This window comes from Ranitomeya variabilis, chromosome 4, assembly GCF_051348905.1.
Source record: "Ranitomeya variabilis isolate aRanVar5 chromosome 4, aRanVar5.hap1, whole genome shotgun sequence".
Classification (NCBI taxonomy): Eukaryota; Metazoa; Chordata; class Amphibia; order Anura; family Dendrobatidae; genus Ranitomeya; species Ranitomeya variabilis.
The window spans coordinates 233437549-233454678 of record NC_135235.1 but is presented as its reverse complement, the minus strand read 5'-3'; the positions used below and the strand labels follow the sequence as shown (position 1 = coordinate 233454678).

The following is a 17130-nucleotide window of genomic DNA, read 5'->3' as shown; positions in this document are numbered from 1 at the left end:
ACTAACTATTAAAGCAAGTGAATGTCTGGTTGTTGCCATCCGGCCTCACTTCTGAAAAATATATACTGTGTGTGAGACATCACAAATACCTTTAAATCAATCAGTGTAAAACGATCGCTGCCATTCAGTGAAATCCATCTATCAAGGTGGTTCCTCCATGTAGGACCTTAGTGAGGACCAATCCGTCACCGTGGCTGCCCCCATACGGTGTTTTCTTTGGGGTCAATCCATCAAAAATGACCGCCCTCAAGGACACAACACGAACAGGTGCAAGAAACATGAAGAGGTCGGCCATTTTGGGCCTCATCATCAAGCATGGAAAACACTGGCACATCCTGGCCAACAGGTTGCTATGGCGGTTCTACACTACCCCCTTCATCAATAATCCAGAATGTCTGATAGTCCGACCCGCGGTACAATGTGCAAGCGTCCATATGGGGCACATGTAGGTACCTCAGGTGCTGCCATATTGTACCAACTTCACCTATTAAAATGCATTTTATAAAGGGGTAGTCGCCTAGTTCTCAATTATAATGGTATAGCGCCCCTCTAGGAGCCACAACTCCCAGTACTGAGAGTGCTGGGACTGTTGTTATAAAGGCATTTCTGTCATTCTGACGTCCATTTTTGGGACAATCACCATCAATAAGACAGCGGCCTTATGCCTGACCCGGTCACAACTCTCCATAGCCCTGATTATCCTGTGAAACGGGGTCACTATCCATGTAGGAGCCATAAGGCGGCCATATTGCTCTTCACTTATAAGAAACGGCTGACACAAGAGAGCAATAGAGATTGCTGTTTTCTCTCAGTGTTTGTGTGTTTTGCCTTTCAGGCCCCGTTGCCTCGGTGATGAGAGGCCTTGAAATGGCTGCAGCCTGGTCCGGGCCTACCTGCTGAGCTGCACCATTGATAGGTGACAGCCAGTGATCAAAGACATAAAAACACCCATATGCTGCGACATCAAAGCCGCACGGCGATCAGCTATAAATCAGTCACGGGAATTACCGAGCGCCGACGTCTTTTATTTTGTCGATTCAGGACTCTGTAAACCTGGATAATTACGCCTGGCAAATTACCTCATACAATGGCGTACAGCGCAGGTCCTGTATACTCCCGACATAGTAATGTTTACACTGTATATCCGCCTTCATTATTCCTGCTGCATTATCAGATGTCAGATGTTCTGGATTATCGGATAACTGGGATTATAAAGAAAGCAAAAAGGTTCAGGCAAACGTTCTATAATAATACATTGCCACCAACACTTGTTAGCAGAGATACTTACACTGGAAGCAAGCAGAGGTATGAAAAGTTGCAGCGCCCCAGAGTCCTGGTCGTTGCAGTAATGTCGTTCTTCCACCAGGGGGAGTGATATTACATCTGATGGCAATAAAGGAGATCTTCCTACCAGGTATCACAAACCATACACCACACTTCACACTCCAGACCACCAGGGGGAGCCTTGCTCCTATCTACTACTAGGGCAATCCTCACAGAAGGGTAAAACTGGTGGGCTGGATAGAAAGTTAGAGAGACGCTGGCTGGGCTTTGCCCAGGCAACACCTGTCAGGCAGACAGGGGGAAAGGAGGAACATCAGAGCTGCAGACAGAGGGTCCCTGACAGGGGTGGGATCCTGTCAGAGGCCTAGCTAGACAGAAAGACACGGAGCTGCGCCTGCTCCATGTGCGGCAGCATCCTGAGAAAGGACATGAAGAGAACTGTGTTGTAGAGGGTGAGAAACGAAGTCATAGCACAAGGAGAAAACACCAGGAGGAGTTCTGCCCTGTAAAGGATGCCTCCTTCTGAGGCGCGAAGCCGGTGGCTGGAACACCGAGGGAGCAACCGTCTCCAAGCCTTGCTCCAGAGACCGGCAGGACAGTCAATTCCAAGTTGGCTGCCCGACCTTAATACCTAGGAAGACACAGTGGCAACTTGTGGGGGTCGGGGCGTCTCTAGGGTCCCTATAAACAAGCCTCAGGCCATCAGTCATACGGGTTTGTCCTATCCATACCATCTGGGTGACAGAGAGGAAGAAATAACATCTAGAACATCTACAACAGTTGTGAGGACCTTACCGAGAATCTCAGCAGGGAGGTACTACAACACACAGGCGCTAGTAGGAAGGCTACTGATTTCCACCTGGATAGGGGACTCTGGATTTGCCTTCAGACCGGCTGGACTCTGCCTACCCTGCGGTCTGTACCCTGGACTGTGGATACTGAAGCCTCCAGTAAAGGTAAAGAGACTGCAACCTTGTGTCCTCGTTATTCTCTGCGCCTTACATCATCCACCATCACCACCTACACTTCTGGGAAGCCCTGGGGATACACTTCTCCTGTGGGAAGGTATACCAACTTGCTGCTATAACATCACCCCAGCGGACCCCTAAGCAGCGTCGGCCACCCTGACCGAATACCACAGGTGGCATCACGAACACTTCCCCTTTAAAGGGACTCTGTCACCTGAATTTGGAGGGAACAATTTTCAGCCACAGGGGCGGGGTTTTCGGGTGTTTGATTCACCCTTTCCTTACCCGCTGGCTGCATGCTGGCTGCAATATTGGATTGAAGTTCATTCTCTGTCCTCCATAGTACACGCCTGCGTAAGGCAAGATTGCGAGGAACAGCCCCGTTCCCTACCTGGCGCCCACCCACTTCTCCCATAAGTACAGGAGAAGTCGGGAGGCTTATTAGGGGGCGCGCACGCGTTTTACACAACTGGCGCAATTGGAGCTAGCGATGATTGCTGCAGTTTAACCTCTTGGATGCCACTGTGAACATCTGACCATGCCGTCTAGGTGGTTAGACGATGCGGCCACTCTGCCCCCCCAACTGGGCGCTGAACAGCCCTGTTCCTTACATGGCGCCCACCCGCTTCTCTCATTAATACATTAGACGTCGGGAGGATTATTAGGGGGGGCACACACATTTTACACAACTGACGCAATTGGAGCTAGCGCTAATTGCGACAGTTTAACCTCTTAGATGCCGTTAGGAACAACCGACCATGCCGTCTAGACAGGGTGGCCACTCTGTTACCCCAACTGGGCTAACGTAATCCGTCATTGGAACTCGATAGGTTGTTTAATGGCAGCGGGGGCCTATGAGGCGCATGAAGTCTTAATAAATTGAAGCCCCAACCTATTTTGTTTTTGGACTTACACCACCATGGCAGGTCGGTTTCCTCCTATACTTATCATTTCCCTCTATGCTGATGGGTCCTTCGGTCATCACTGATTTTTATGACTACAGGATCTACGCGAATATCAGAGAGCTCATTTTATATGGTTGATCCCAAAGAGCGTCTATAAGAGGCCACCGGTGGCCATATCTATGCATCTATCCTGTAGAATGCTTACAGCAGCTTCTGGCCAGGAGCAGCAGTCAACACAGAGAGACGGAAACGCAGCGAGAGTCGAAATCCCATTTCCAAACTGAACAACGATGCCAAGATTCAAGCCCCATTAAGCAATCTCGTCACTCGGTAGATGAACAATGACACCCTGGGATAGGTGCTCTCCCTCCAAATACACCTTGAAGTCTCCCTGACGCGTTTCAGACCCTGCAATGCATCACAGGCCGCGCTGACAGGCTCAGGTTTGGCTGCGCCATCTGTTATTCCTTTTGTTTTGGTGCTTTCGGTTTATTTAGGATTCTCAGAGCATATGGGTAGTCAGGAGACGCAAGGTGTCAAGTGGGGAGACGCGTCCCCCCCGAACACACGTCGATTCATTTACTTAAAATACTTCCCCTCTGTTCTTTCTCTATTTTTGGTCCGTTGTTGAAGAAAATGTCCCAAAAAAATTTGATGGGACGACAAAGGCAGCAAACAAACAAGAAGCGAAATCTGTGTCGCCCCCCTCAAATGTATCCGTGGGCGCGGAAAGAAGGGTCTCGTTAAGCTTTAGGGCTGCCGGTCCTTTAATTCGCACAAACTCCTGTCCGTCAGCGATTCCAATATATAAAAATGACAATGGGGGCCGCGGTAACACCCCGCCAATCGCTCTCTTTGCCAATATTCTCATTATTGTTTGAAGCTGACGGAAGATCAATGAGATCACACACAAAGTATCCATTAGCTGATTACGGAAACGGCCATGTTTTGTGACGACGCTTTTAATGACGAGAGGTTTTTTTTTTTTCTAATTACTTAAAATTTTCATATTTATGACCTGAGGAAACCTCAGACTGGATCATCTCACGGTAAATGTAGGAAATTCTGACCACTATTGACCAGGTGGCACTTAGGTGTGTGGCCCTTGGAGAGAGGGGTCCAGCTATAGAAGGCCCGGTGCCCCTTACCCCATTTTTGCCCAACTCCATCGCCCTGTATATAACATAACAAGTGCATTCAAATGGACAGGGCCAACGTTTATGATGCCCTTTTGTCCTGATATGGAAATATTAAGGGTCAAAGATGCATGGACCTTTGATGTAACGCCCCAAGATTGGCCCATTATTCCTTACCCTATGCATCATGACAAACTAAGAATGGAAGATGAGGTCAAGTTCTTGATGCCCTCCTGTCCTTTAAGCAGGGACGGACATACCATTAGTGCATCCTCCAAGAGTGGCCAAAGACATAAGGGGGCCACTTCCACCTCCAAAACAGGTGGAATTGTGCTTTATGAGGAACTATTGGATTTGCAAAGGTCCCAAAGGGACTCTTCTGTCTTCATGATACGGGATAAATATCATGTACGGGAAAATAAATGTACCCTTGGGCCATCTTCTGTGATCGGGTAAGTCTCATAGAAGCAAGGGAGGATGAGGCGTCAGATCGTGATACCCTTCTACCGTACAAGAAGTTGGGGAGCAAGATGGACCATAGACACCTCCTTCGGTTTCTGTTGGGTCTGAGGAGTGAAAGGCCCACTCTGTTTGGGTCCATGCCCACTTTCCCTAAACCTGGGCAGATCCCTCCACATGCCAAAAGGAGCAAGGTTCAAGATGCCCATTTGCTCTTCCATCTCCACCAACATTGATGTTGTCAATTCAAGGAAACTTCAGGCTCACTCAGAAATGGCCCTTTATGGGACAGTTTTCTGTAGAAGTTGCTCCCATTTCAGTGCTGGATACAGAAAATGTTATGGGGTTGTTTTAAAAACGAATTCACGGAATTGGAAAGTGAATCCAGCTCAATTCTGGGGTCCACAGTTTAGAATGAGGGTCATAATGCCCTTGTGGCCTATGTGTTTTGGAAGGGAGATGGATACCAGAGGACAATGCAGATACTATAGGGCACATGAGAGCCCGTCTGGTCCATATAGGCCAACCTCCTTCTTATGACCCATTACCGATTTTTGAGGATCGCCTTTTATGCATCTCTCTTTACACTGCACATAGTGTGACATGGCAGGAGTTCGGAGGTCTCTATTTCCTGGTGACCCCTCTGACCCTCCGATGACTCCTAGGCAGATTAGACAGGAATGTGCCATGGGTGACTTCCCTCTTTGTACGACTGGTCAGTCCAGGCCAATATGGCGTCCGGCGGTGTTTGCCTTGTCACCAGCGACTCGTTGCCCCCCTGCAATCTTCTTCTTGGGTTTCTTCACTTATCTGCAGTCTTTGTATCTTCTACTTCCACAAATAAAGGAGCTTTTTTTTCCCTGCACAAAGGCGGCGTCATCTGAACGCGGGATTTGCTGTCACTGCGGCCGGCTGATAAGTTAATTCTCCTTCTGAGACTTCTCGCCATCGTCTTGTGCAGTTATTAAGGAATAATGGAAGAGGATTAGCCGCCAGATTCATCACGTCGCTTTGATGTCGGTGAAACCAGCAACGAAAAAACTGCGATTAAGAGCTTTACGGCGCGGTGTACCTTTAAAAGCTGGTTAAGGGATCTTATTACGTTTTTCCGGCTTTTCATCCATGTAAATCCTGGAGACATCTTGTTCTGCGTTTTATCAGTACTTGGGAAAGCTGGGTGGTTTCTTTGGAGCCAGATGTTCCATTTAGGAGCCTAATAAAGTTGGGTGATCCTTCAATACCCCATAATTGTCTTGTAATGGCAGCCATATTGGTAGCCGCCCTTAGAGGGGTCGTCGGTGATATTGCGTTTATACATACATAAAGGTATATGTAGACCTAACGTCCCTTTAAAGTCACGGACAAACGTTTAAGGACTCAATTTAAAGGGACAGAGTCTATTTTGCGACCAGGACTTCTATAAAGTTTATGTTTAAAAAAAAAAAAAAAAAAAAAAAAAATGAATACAATGCCAGGACCGCAGTGAAGACTGACACACTGGAAAATAAAATGTAGATTGGAATTCTATAAAATTATTTGGATTTATTTTGTCTTACAGAGCGCTACTTTTCCTGTCGCCTTTAACCCTTTCACGTCTGCACCAGTCCTGCCCAATTCGCCCCTGTGTGGCCTCCGGGCCTTTATTCATTCCTTGTCCCATTGTCTTCTTCACTTTTGGATAGTTTTGGCCCCCAAAATCTTCAGTTTGCCTGTCTGAGCAAAGTCACGGAGGGGAAGTCACAATCGACATTGGGGGCAGATCCTGCCAGACAATGGGATTTCCTGTGAGCTTGGGGTCTCCTATTGTCCATCTTGAGTTGTCCTTTGTGCTTCTCCTCGGCTGGAGCCCAGGACACTGCTCCGCGGGGTCCCATTCCTCAGTGACACTGAGAACCTTGCTGCCTCTTCACTTTCTTTGTGCCCGGACCCCTTGGATCTGTTGAGGAGCGCTCTGCATTGTCATGTCGCCTGTTGTTCTTATGGAATCTCTGTGTCAGCTGTCACTGACGTCGCCGATAACTGCTGCCAACCTGCGAGTGATCCGAAGAATGGCGACTGCATTAATGACTCACCACCATCACTTACCGTCATTAATATTTGCTGCCATCGCCGCTGTATGAAAGTCAGGGTCTCATGTGGTCGCCACAGTGTCAGATTCTGATTAATTCTCTATGAGACGAATGCAGGAAAAAATAATAATTTCCTGATATTCGCTGGAACTAGCTCAGCTTGCACATCTGAAGACTTGTTACAATGTATCAGTTTTGGGAATCAAATCCATAAACTAAGTAAATCAGCAGCACACGTTTCTCTCATGTTCTGGTCTTGAGTCTGACAACTTTTTCCAATAATTAGCTATAGGAATGAACCCGGGCCCTGGTGCTCGAGGGGGTCCGAAGACCCCTATACAATACCTGCGTTATAAATGGTGCATTGGAATGAGCCACGCATCCTGGTGATTCCTGTACTGGAAAAGTCAGTAGTGGTGAGATCCGTGGTCCGTGTCCATGTGCCATCCATATGTACGCATGTGGCATCCGTGTGCTGTCAGTGTGACATGTATGGAATGAAATGCAGCATGGAAATGAAAGAGTTTTATTAAAGATGTTGTATTAAAGATGTTTAAAGATAGAGATAGACAGTGATTAGTAATATGATAGATAGTAGATAGATGATAGCTGATAGATAATAGATAGATGACAGATATATAATAGATAGATACCAGCTGAGGGAAAGCCGACAGCTGAGGGCTGATGTTAATTTTCTGGGAAGGAACCAATAGCCCTAAGGGTTGCCAGGCTATTAATAGCATCTCACAGCTATTTGCTTAGCCTTTGCTGGTTATTATAGGGGAGACCCTTGGGTGCGATAGATAGATAGATAGATAGATAGATAGATAGATAGATAGATAGATAGATAGATAGATAGATAGATAGATAATAGGTAGATAGATGATAGATAGATAGATAATAGATGATAGATAGATGATAGATAGATAGGTAGATAGATGATAGATAGATAATAGATAGGTAGATAAATAGATAATGATAGGTAATAGATAGAAGATAGATAGATAATAAATAGATACCAGCTGAGGGAAAGCTGACAGCTGGGGGCTGATTATATTCTGGAAAGGAACCAATAGCTCTAAGGGTTGCCAGGCTATTAATAGCAGCTCACAGCTGTTTGCTTAGACTTTGCTGGTTATTATAGGGGAAACCCTCGAGTGCGATAGATTATAGATAATGTAGATAGATAGATAGATGATAGATAGATAATAGATAGATGATAGATAATAGATGATAGATAGATAATAAGTAGGTAGAGGGATAATAGATAATAGATAGATAGATAGATAGATAGATAGATAGATAGATAGATAGATAGATAGATACCAGCTGAGGGAAAGCTGACAGCTGGGGGGCTGATGTTAATATTCTGGGAAGGAACCAATAGCCATAAGGTTTGCCAGGCTATTAATATCAGCTCACAGCTGTTTGCTTAGCCTTTACTGGTTATTATACAGGAGACCCTCGAGTGCGATACATTGTTTTCTTGGATCGCACTCGGACCGAAAATACAGTCGCTTGTATGAGCCCTTACCATGAGAACCACATTCAGCTCTAGGAAGAAATAAAAAGAAATCTTATTAGCCCTTGTGTGCCCCTTTGTAGATTATACTTAGGATTGAGTGGATCCGTGGAAGTTTGGGGTTTGGTATCTCACCAAACTTTAGTCCAAAGTTCGGTTCGGGTACCAAAACCTTACCCGAACTTTAGCCTGAACCAGAACCCCATTGAACCTAATCTCTCTCTCTCTCCTTTTCCCAGACTTTCCCCCCCGAACCCCGAACATTAAAACGGACTTCCAGGAGATCCTCCACTAAGTGTCCAGTACAGACCCCAAGTTCGAGTCATCTCTAGTTATAACCCTCCCTTATAATGCTGCAAGTGCCCCCATATAAAGTACTCGTTCCCTTACAAAGTATTAATGGCCCTAGTGCCTCTTATAAAGTAACAATGAACTGAGTTCCCCCTTATAAAATAATAATAGTCCAAGTTCCACCTTATAAAGCATTAACGTCCCCTCATATAACGCAAGTGCCCCTTTATAAAGTAAAAATGCCCTCTGGGCAGCGGCGGACACAGACAGAAGACAAAACAGTCCAATAAACCATCATTCCACTTTGGAGGTAGAAGTTTCCCCCTTACCTCCTGCACAGGTGGCACCAATGATATGTCCGCACCCAAATTCTGATGGAAAATACTGACCGAATACTGACCGTGTGAATGTGGCCTAATAGAAAGTTACAGAAGGTTTAATTGCACCATGAAAATGATGAACCTTCATTACAAAAGACGGACTCCTGCATTTTCACTCTGCTGCTTGTCCCTCTTGGTATTTTATGCCGGGTCACGATTATTAACCCCTCCAAGGAGCTCATTAATGCCCCCACTGAGGGCATTCCACCATAACCATTAATCCTGCTGGAAGCTGCCCTTTCCAAGGGTCTTTTATCTCCGGCTCAGTGTATAAGAATTGGAGGGGGCCTTATTGTGCCATATGGAGCTGGGTCACCATCTTACACCCTACACGGCGGATTAAGGGATGACTCCGCACAGCTCACAGTGTTATAAACTACAAGCACCGGGGACGTAATCACATAATCTCACGCAGCATTGTTTACTCGCGCTCAGTGTCTTATTATTGAACACGTTCTCCGTCGCTGGGTGTTTAATAAAAAAAAATTCTGGACGTCCCCTTTAAATCAAAGAAATCAAAATAATAAACATAAGTAAATAAATAAATACAAATTCTATCCGGCTTCTAGGAAAGCTGGTTGACGACTGACACAATTAAACATATTCCAAACATTGATTTATTGACGTGTCACCCAACTCTCACAGACTACTGAACGGCAGGCATTTTTATTCTTTTCTGCTGCATAATTTAGTAATAATAGTGTCTGGGAAATGAATATAGAATAGAGAAATGTCACCCAGCTTTTTCAACTACCGAATGACAAGTTTCTGTAATTATTCAATGCCACGTCTTCTCCCCCCGGAAGCTGCCACAGATGCATTGACGTTTCACCCAGCTTTTTCTGACTCCTGAAGGGCACATAGGTCTAATTATGCTGTGAAACATCCCCTTGTTTCAGATGTATTCAGTTTTGATGTTCAGGAGTTGTAGAAAGCAGGGTGACAACTCTGCCTCACTATAATGGCGGCTGTGGATGTCACCCCACTTTTCCAGGATGGGATATAAATAGGAAACACAATGGTTCCCCCTGTATCTGGCTTGTTGGCACCACTCCGGCCCCAATTGCCCTCCTTCCCACCCATGACCCTGATATTCACTGGGTGCTATTTTTTTGGTGCAAGAAGGAAGGGGTGCACTTATTTTCCCTGTGTATTTTCTCTCCCCTTGTCCGCAGCTCTATCTTCTCTCCCAGAGTTCATTGCTCACGTCCTGCTTTATCCACAGTTTAATTGGGATTTTCAGCATTTTCTAATCCATGCCTGTGTTGTTTTTTTTTTTTTAGTTCAGTTGATTTAATCCAGAGGCTGCTGTGTTACATCTGTTCTGCAGATTGCAACAAACACTGCAAGGGCACCTTGTGGTCCGTAAGCCCCCCGCCCAGCGCCTCTCTATATAGGGGCATTTATTTACCATTCATCCTGCTGTAAAAAGGGGATTATAGGATGTCGGCAATCGCTGGAATCACACAGGATACCCATATACATATATATATATATGTGTATATATATATATATAAATATATATATATATATATATATATATATATATATATATATACAGCACCATGGAATTAATGGTACTATATAAATAAATAATAATAATATATATATACATACAATATTGTGCAAAGGCTTCAGACATTTTGGCAGGTGCGGAAAAATGCTGCAAAGCAGAAACGCTTTCAAAACAAGAAGTGTGAATTGTTTATTTTTATTAATTAACAACATGCAACGTGTATGAATAAGGGAAATATTTGTAGACCACCCCTCGCCTTGAGAATAATATCACAGCTACTCTATATCAGGGGCGCACATATCATTGGTGCAAGTGGACAGGGACCCAAGAGGTAATGGAGCCACTTCCGACTCCAAAACAGGTGGAATTGTGCATTATGAAGAGCTGTTGGGCTGGGAAGGGCCCATATATTGTTCTTCTATCTGTGTCTTCCATTGAGCTGATGCTATCCCCTAGACTGTGGAGCTTTCATTTGGTATAGATCTGTAACCATTACTGTCTGACATATGCTTCTTTTTTTAACCACTTTTTTTTTTTTTACAAGTGGCGGTGCGCTCTCTTTTACCAACATTGCGCTCTCCACACAATTACCATGTGACAGTTGGCACACGCACTTTCTTTTTGCTTACTATTGCATGAAGTAGCCAGCTTTAGTAATTTTATATCACAGTCATGTTTATATAGCATATACACTTATTACATGTGAGTGTTATTTCTTTTCTCAGCAGCATTGTTTCATTTTTACAAGTGCCAAAGGCTGACAAATCACTCAGTGTCGGAATATTTCAATCTACTGTGCAAATATGTCCTTATTTAACACATTTAATTTTAACTAATCCAGTAATATATGAAGGTAAAGTAAAGCAATCTCTGTTACATTGTATCACATGCTGCTAAGTTGGGCATTTCCACTCAGTTGCAGTACTATTTTTCACCACTATTTGCAGCTGATGCTATATTTCATAGATGTCAATGAAACAGCGCCCCCAAGGATGAACATTGAAATAAACAATGGGGGTGTTTCTAAACTAAAACTTTGCATCAATAATCACACTCTATAGAGCTTGTATAATCTGCTGAACATCTGGATCTCACATCAATCCTGTCATGCTGTTAATGCTGGACTCTATTGTTACCCATGGCAGTATATGGTGGGCCTCATTGTTTCCCCAGGCGGTATCATGGGGAGAGTTATTGTAGACCACTATGCCCTCTGCTGGGTATATACAAGGTGCTGTGTCTCTGATCTATAGCTATGAGGACCCTGGTGGGAGTATACTTACTCTCAGAGATGTCTCCATAGCCCCTCACTGAGCAGGTTCATAGGTCAGAAGGACAGTAGTGAGCAAACTGCTGAGTCCAAGAAATCACTATGGAGAAAGAGCTGAGATGAGACCCCAGTATATCCAGTAATCATCACCTGGGGCCATAAATAGCTCCAGTATCCATCCATCTCACCATCATCCATCCATCTAACCATCATCCATCCATCTATCCATCTTACATCCATCCGTCTGTCCATCTATTTATCTATCCAACATCCATCATCCGTCCATCCATCATTCATTTATCTATCCAACATCCATCCATCAGCCATCGTCCATCCATCCTGTGAGTCTCTGAAGCCATTGCAAACTTGCAACGTTGTACTGGTGTTTATTTTATCCGTGTTATCTATTCATCTATCAATTATTTAACTATTATCTATCGATCTATTATCTATTTATTGTCTATCTATTATCTATTTATCTATCTATATATTATCTATCTATCTAGCTATCTATCTATTATCTATCATCTATCTATTATCTATTTATCATCTATTATCTATCTATTATCTATCTATCTATTATCTATCTATCTATCTATCTATTATGTGTCATCTATCTATTATCTATTTATCATCTATTATCTATCTATTATCTATTATCTATCATCTATTATCTATCTATCTATCTATCTATCTATCTATCTATCTATCTATCTACTATATCTATCTATTATCTATATATCTATCATCTATCTATTATCTATTTATCATCTATCTATTATCTATCATCTATCTATTATCTATTTATCATCTATTATCTATCTATCTATTATCTATCTATCTATCTATCTATCTATCTATCATGTGTCATCTACCTATTATCTATTTATCATCTATTATCTATCTATTATCTATCTATCTATAATCTATCTATCTATCTATCTATCTATCTATCTACTATATCTATCTATTATCTATATATCTATCATCTATCTATTATCTATTTATCATCTATCTATTATCTATCATCTATCTATTATCTATTTATCATCTATTATCTATCTATCTATTATCTATCTATCTATCTATCTATCTATCTATCTATCTATCTATCATGTGTCATCTACCTATTATCTATTTATCATCTATTATCTATCTATTATCTATCTATCTATAATCTATCTATCTATCTATCTATCTATCTATCTATCTATCTATCTATCTATCTATCTACTATATCTATCTATTATCTATATATCTATCATCTATCTATTATCTATTTATCATCTATCTATTATCTATCTATCTATAATCTATTATCTATCTATCTATCTATCTATCTATCTATCTATCTATCTATCTATCTATCTATCTATCTATCTATCTATTGTCTATCTATTATCTATATATCTATCATCTATTATCTATTATTTATCTATCATCTGTTATCTATCTATTATCTATCTATCTATCTATCTATCTATCTATCTATCTATCTATCTATCTATCTATCTATCTATATGTATCTATCATCTTCTCTTCCTTCCTATCACACCTCTTCATCCGTCACTCCCTCCTTAGAGTAGTTAGAATTCATTATTCTCCGCAGCAATGAGAGATGTCTCCATCACCTAATAATAGAATCCTGACACAACCACATAATTAGTAATAATTAGCTGTATGGATATTCGCACCATATATCACAGAGCCCACGTGTCTTTCTGAGAGTGCTGGAGCCCCCCATGGCTGGGAGACCCCAGCAGCTGCTGTGTCTATAGTTACAGCCCTGTCTCCTTGGACAGATGACGCTCAGGAGCGGTTCTGGTTCTGGTTCTGGATCTCTGTAGGAATGCTTTCACATGCCGCTAGTTTTTCTCAGTATTTTTCATCAGTATGACCACGATCGGGTTGAGAATACGGAGGAGGTGCCGGTCCCTCCATGATAGCCCCTCTGTTCATGTGTCAGTCCTGGTTATAAATATTGATACAAATATTGTCATGTGAAAGAGCCTAATACTGAGCAGACTTCCTGCGCTTCCTTCCTTCTTCTATAAACTCCCAGTCCTGGTGTATATTTTATGTTGTAGGATGTATATAGAAAAATAAATTAAAACGTGTGTAAAATTCTATATTTAGTGTAATTTGTAATAATCTACCGTATTTCATTTACGAAGGTGGCGGAGTTCTCCTCTCTCAGTAGATCCACCTCATCCTCCTCAGGGGGCTGGAGGGTCTCTGTGGTGGGATCTTCAGGACAGATGCAGAGTCTTGAGACATTAATCCTGTTATCTTGTTAGGAAAGTCTACTCCTCTCTGGAGGTCACTAAATTAATTAAAAGTGAGAGTGGGGAGGAGGAAAAGGCCAAACAGGGTCAGGTACCCCCCACATGCCAGGTGGTGGGGCCCTATATACTGCAGTAAAGAAATTATCTACAGACTGATAGACAACATCATATCATTATATATATAAAATAATTACAAAAACAATATCCCACAGCTATAATATACAACCACAGTGCAATGAAGAATCCATCCAAAAAGTGCCGTATCCCCAGAATATCACAAAGGAGAAGATCCAAGAACAAGGGTCGAAAATGAAGTCTATAAAGAACATGTCCTGTCCTGACAGAATTCACATAACTACTTTAATACTACCTCCTATGTACAAAAATATAACTACTATAATACTGCCCCAATGTATAAGAATATAACTACTATAATACTGCTCCTATGTACAAGAATATAACTACTATAATACTGCCCCTATGTACAAGAATATAACTACTATAATACTGCACCTATGTACAAGAATATAACTACTATAATACTGCTCCTATGTACAAGAATATATCTACTATAATACTGCCCCTATGTACACAAATATAACTACTATAATACTGCCCCTTTGTATAAGAATATAACTACTATAATACTGCTCCAATGTACAAGAATATAACTACTATAATACTGCTCCTATGTACAAGAATATATCTACTATAATACTGTCCCTATGTACACGAATATAACTACTATAATACTGCCCCTTTGTACAAGAATATAACTACTATAATACTGCTCCTATGTACAAGAATATAACTACTATAATACTGCCTCCTATGTACAAGAATATAACTACTATAATACTGCTCCTATGTACAAGAATATAACTACTATAATACTGCCCCTATGTACAAGAATATAACTACTATAATACTGCTCCCTATGTGCAAGAATATAATTACTATAATACTGCTCCAATGTACAAGACTATAACTACTATAATACTGCCCTTATGTACAAGAATATAACTACTATAATACTGCCCCTATATACAGGAATATAACTACTATAATACTGCCCTCTATGTACAAGAATATAACTACTATAATACTGCTCCTATGTGCAAGACTATAACTACTATAATACTGCCCCCTATGTACAAGAATATAACTACTATAATACTGCTCCCTATGTGCAAGAATATAATTACTATAATACTGCTCCTATGTACAAGAATATAACTACTATAATACTGCCTCTATGTACAAGAATATAACTACTATAATACTGCCCCTATGAACAATATAACTACTATAATACTGCCCCTATTTACAAGAATATAACTACTATAATACTGCTCCTATGTACAAGAATATATCTACTATAATATTGGTCCTATGTACAAGAATATAACTACTATACTACTGGTCCTATGTACAAGAATATAGCTACTATAATACTGCCCCTATGTACAAGAATATAACTACTATAATACTGCCCCTATGTTCAAGAATATAACTACTCAAATACTGCTCCTATGTACAAGAATATAACTACTATAATACTGCCCCTATATACAAGAATATAACTACTATAATACTGCTCCTATGTACAAGAATATAACTACTATAATACTGCCCCTATGTACAGGAATATAACTACTATAATACTGCTCCTATGTACAAGAATATAACTACTATAATACTGCCCCTATGTACAAGAATATAACTACTATAATACTGCCCCTATGTTCAAGAATATAACTACTCAAATACTGCTCCTATGTACAAGAATATAACTACTATAATACTGCCCCTATATACAAGAATATAACTACTATAATACTGCTTCCATGTACAAGAATATAACTACTATAATACTGCCCATATGTACAAGAATATAACTACTATAATACTGCCCCTATGTACAAGAATATAACTACTATAATACTGCTCCTATGTACAAGAATATAACTACTATAATACTGCCTCTATGTACAAGAATATAACTACTATAATACTGCCCTCTATGTATAGGAATATGACTGCTATAATACTTTATTAGCAGTAATCACATTCTGTTAGTGTTGTTCACGGCTCATCATCTAGCGGTATAATATATTTTTCATAGTTTCTTGTATATTGCGGTACGTACACATTTAATGGTCCTGACGTCTTCATTTCCATATCTCTCATTTTTATGACATTTGATCTCTAGACTGGAGGAAAATACATGATTATGACACTGCGATACGTCCATTTAGCTGAACACGAGTGTGATGAAGTGACGCTGCACTGACGAGATCTATGATTGATGAGTGTCGGTCAGGATGCTTTGATGGTCGGGGCGGGGGGGGGGGGATAGGTGTATCAGTTTTATTGCTTTTCTTCGGTTGGCAATGGATTGACTGTAGAATAGGGGACCATATTCTATTGCTTACTGTTATCAGCCATCTGCCTGTAGCACAGGTGCATATAATTAATTCCTCCCTGTTATCAGCCCTCTCATTTTAGGAAGATTCTGACTATGGGACGGATGAGGACAGTCTTCTGCTCCCTGTTATCAGCCTCCTTTTTCTATTATAAATGTTGCAATTTTTATTTGTAAATATTACAAAACTATGGCTATAAGTGAGCATTGTCTGTATCGCCCCCAAGTGGTTGCTCTGTGAATTGCTGGTAGTCTCATTGACACCTTTTCCATGCAAAAGTGTAACCTTAACTATGGTGCAGGGGTTGCAATTGCACCTGGGACCTGGAGACTAAAGGGCCCTAAAGGTCTCTTTGGTCCATTTGAAAAGATGATTACTTTTAAAGACTTCCAATAATTGGGGGCCCTGTTGGAACTTTTACATTGCGGCCCACTGGCAGATAGAATCCTCAGGCTCTGGCCCTTTTCTTTATTCTGTTCTCATTCTTAAAGGGGCAGTTTGGTAATTGCTACTTGAGCAGTTCTCTAATGATGATCCTTACGAGTCTTTGCCTTGCAGCAGGAGTTTTTTGCAGGGTTATATTAGCGACGCCGTTCTCCTCGCACTCTTCACGGTTAGA

The 17130-nt window shown here is 41.5% G+C and overlaps 1 protein-coding gene and 1 long non-coding RNA gene across 2 annotated transcripts in view; one reads left to right on the top strand and one right to left on the bottom strand.

Annotated features, from left to right (window-relative positions):
* LOC143768753 (uncharacterized) overlaps positions 1 to 1326 on the bottom strand; it is a 64777-nt gene extending 63451 nt beyond the window's left edge. The window contains exons 1-2 of the long non-coding RNA XR_013214008.1: positions 1289 to 1326; positions 1080 to 1202 (exon numbers count right to left, since the gene is read on the bottom strand). This is a non-coding gene — a long non-coding RNA (uncharacterized LOC143768753). The remainder of the gene's footprint in view (positions 1 to 1079; positions 1203 to 1288) is intronic.
* Positions 1327 to 2115: 789 nt separating this feature from the next.
* NPHS1 (NPHS1 adhesion molecule, nephrin) overlaps positions 2116 to 17130 on the top strand; it is a 41446-nt gene continuing 26431 nt past the window's right edge. The window contains exon 1 of the mRNA XM_077260212.1: positions 2116 to 2240. The gene's annotated coding sequence lies outside the window, so the exon portion shown is untranslated. The remainder of the gene's footprint in view (positions 2241 to 17130) is intronic.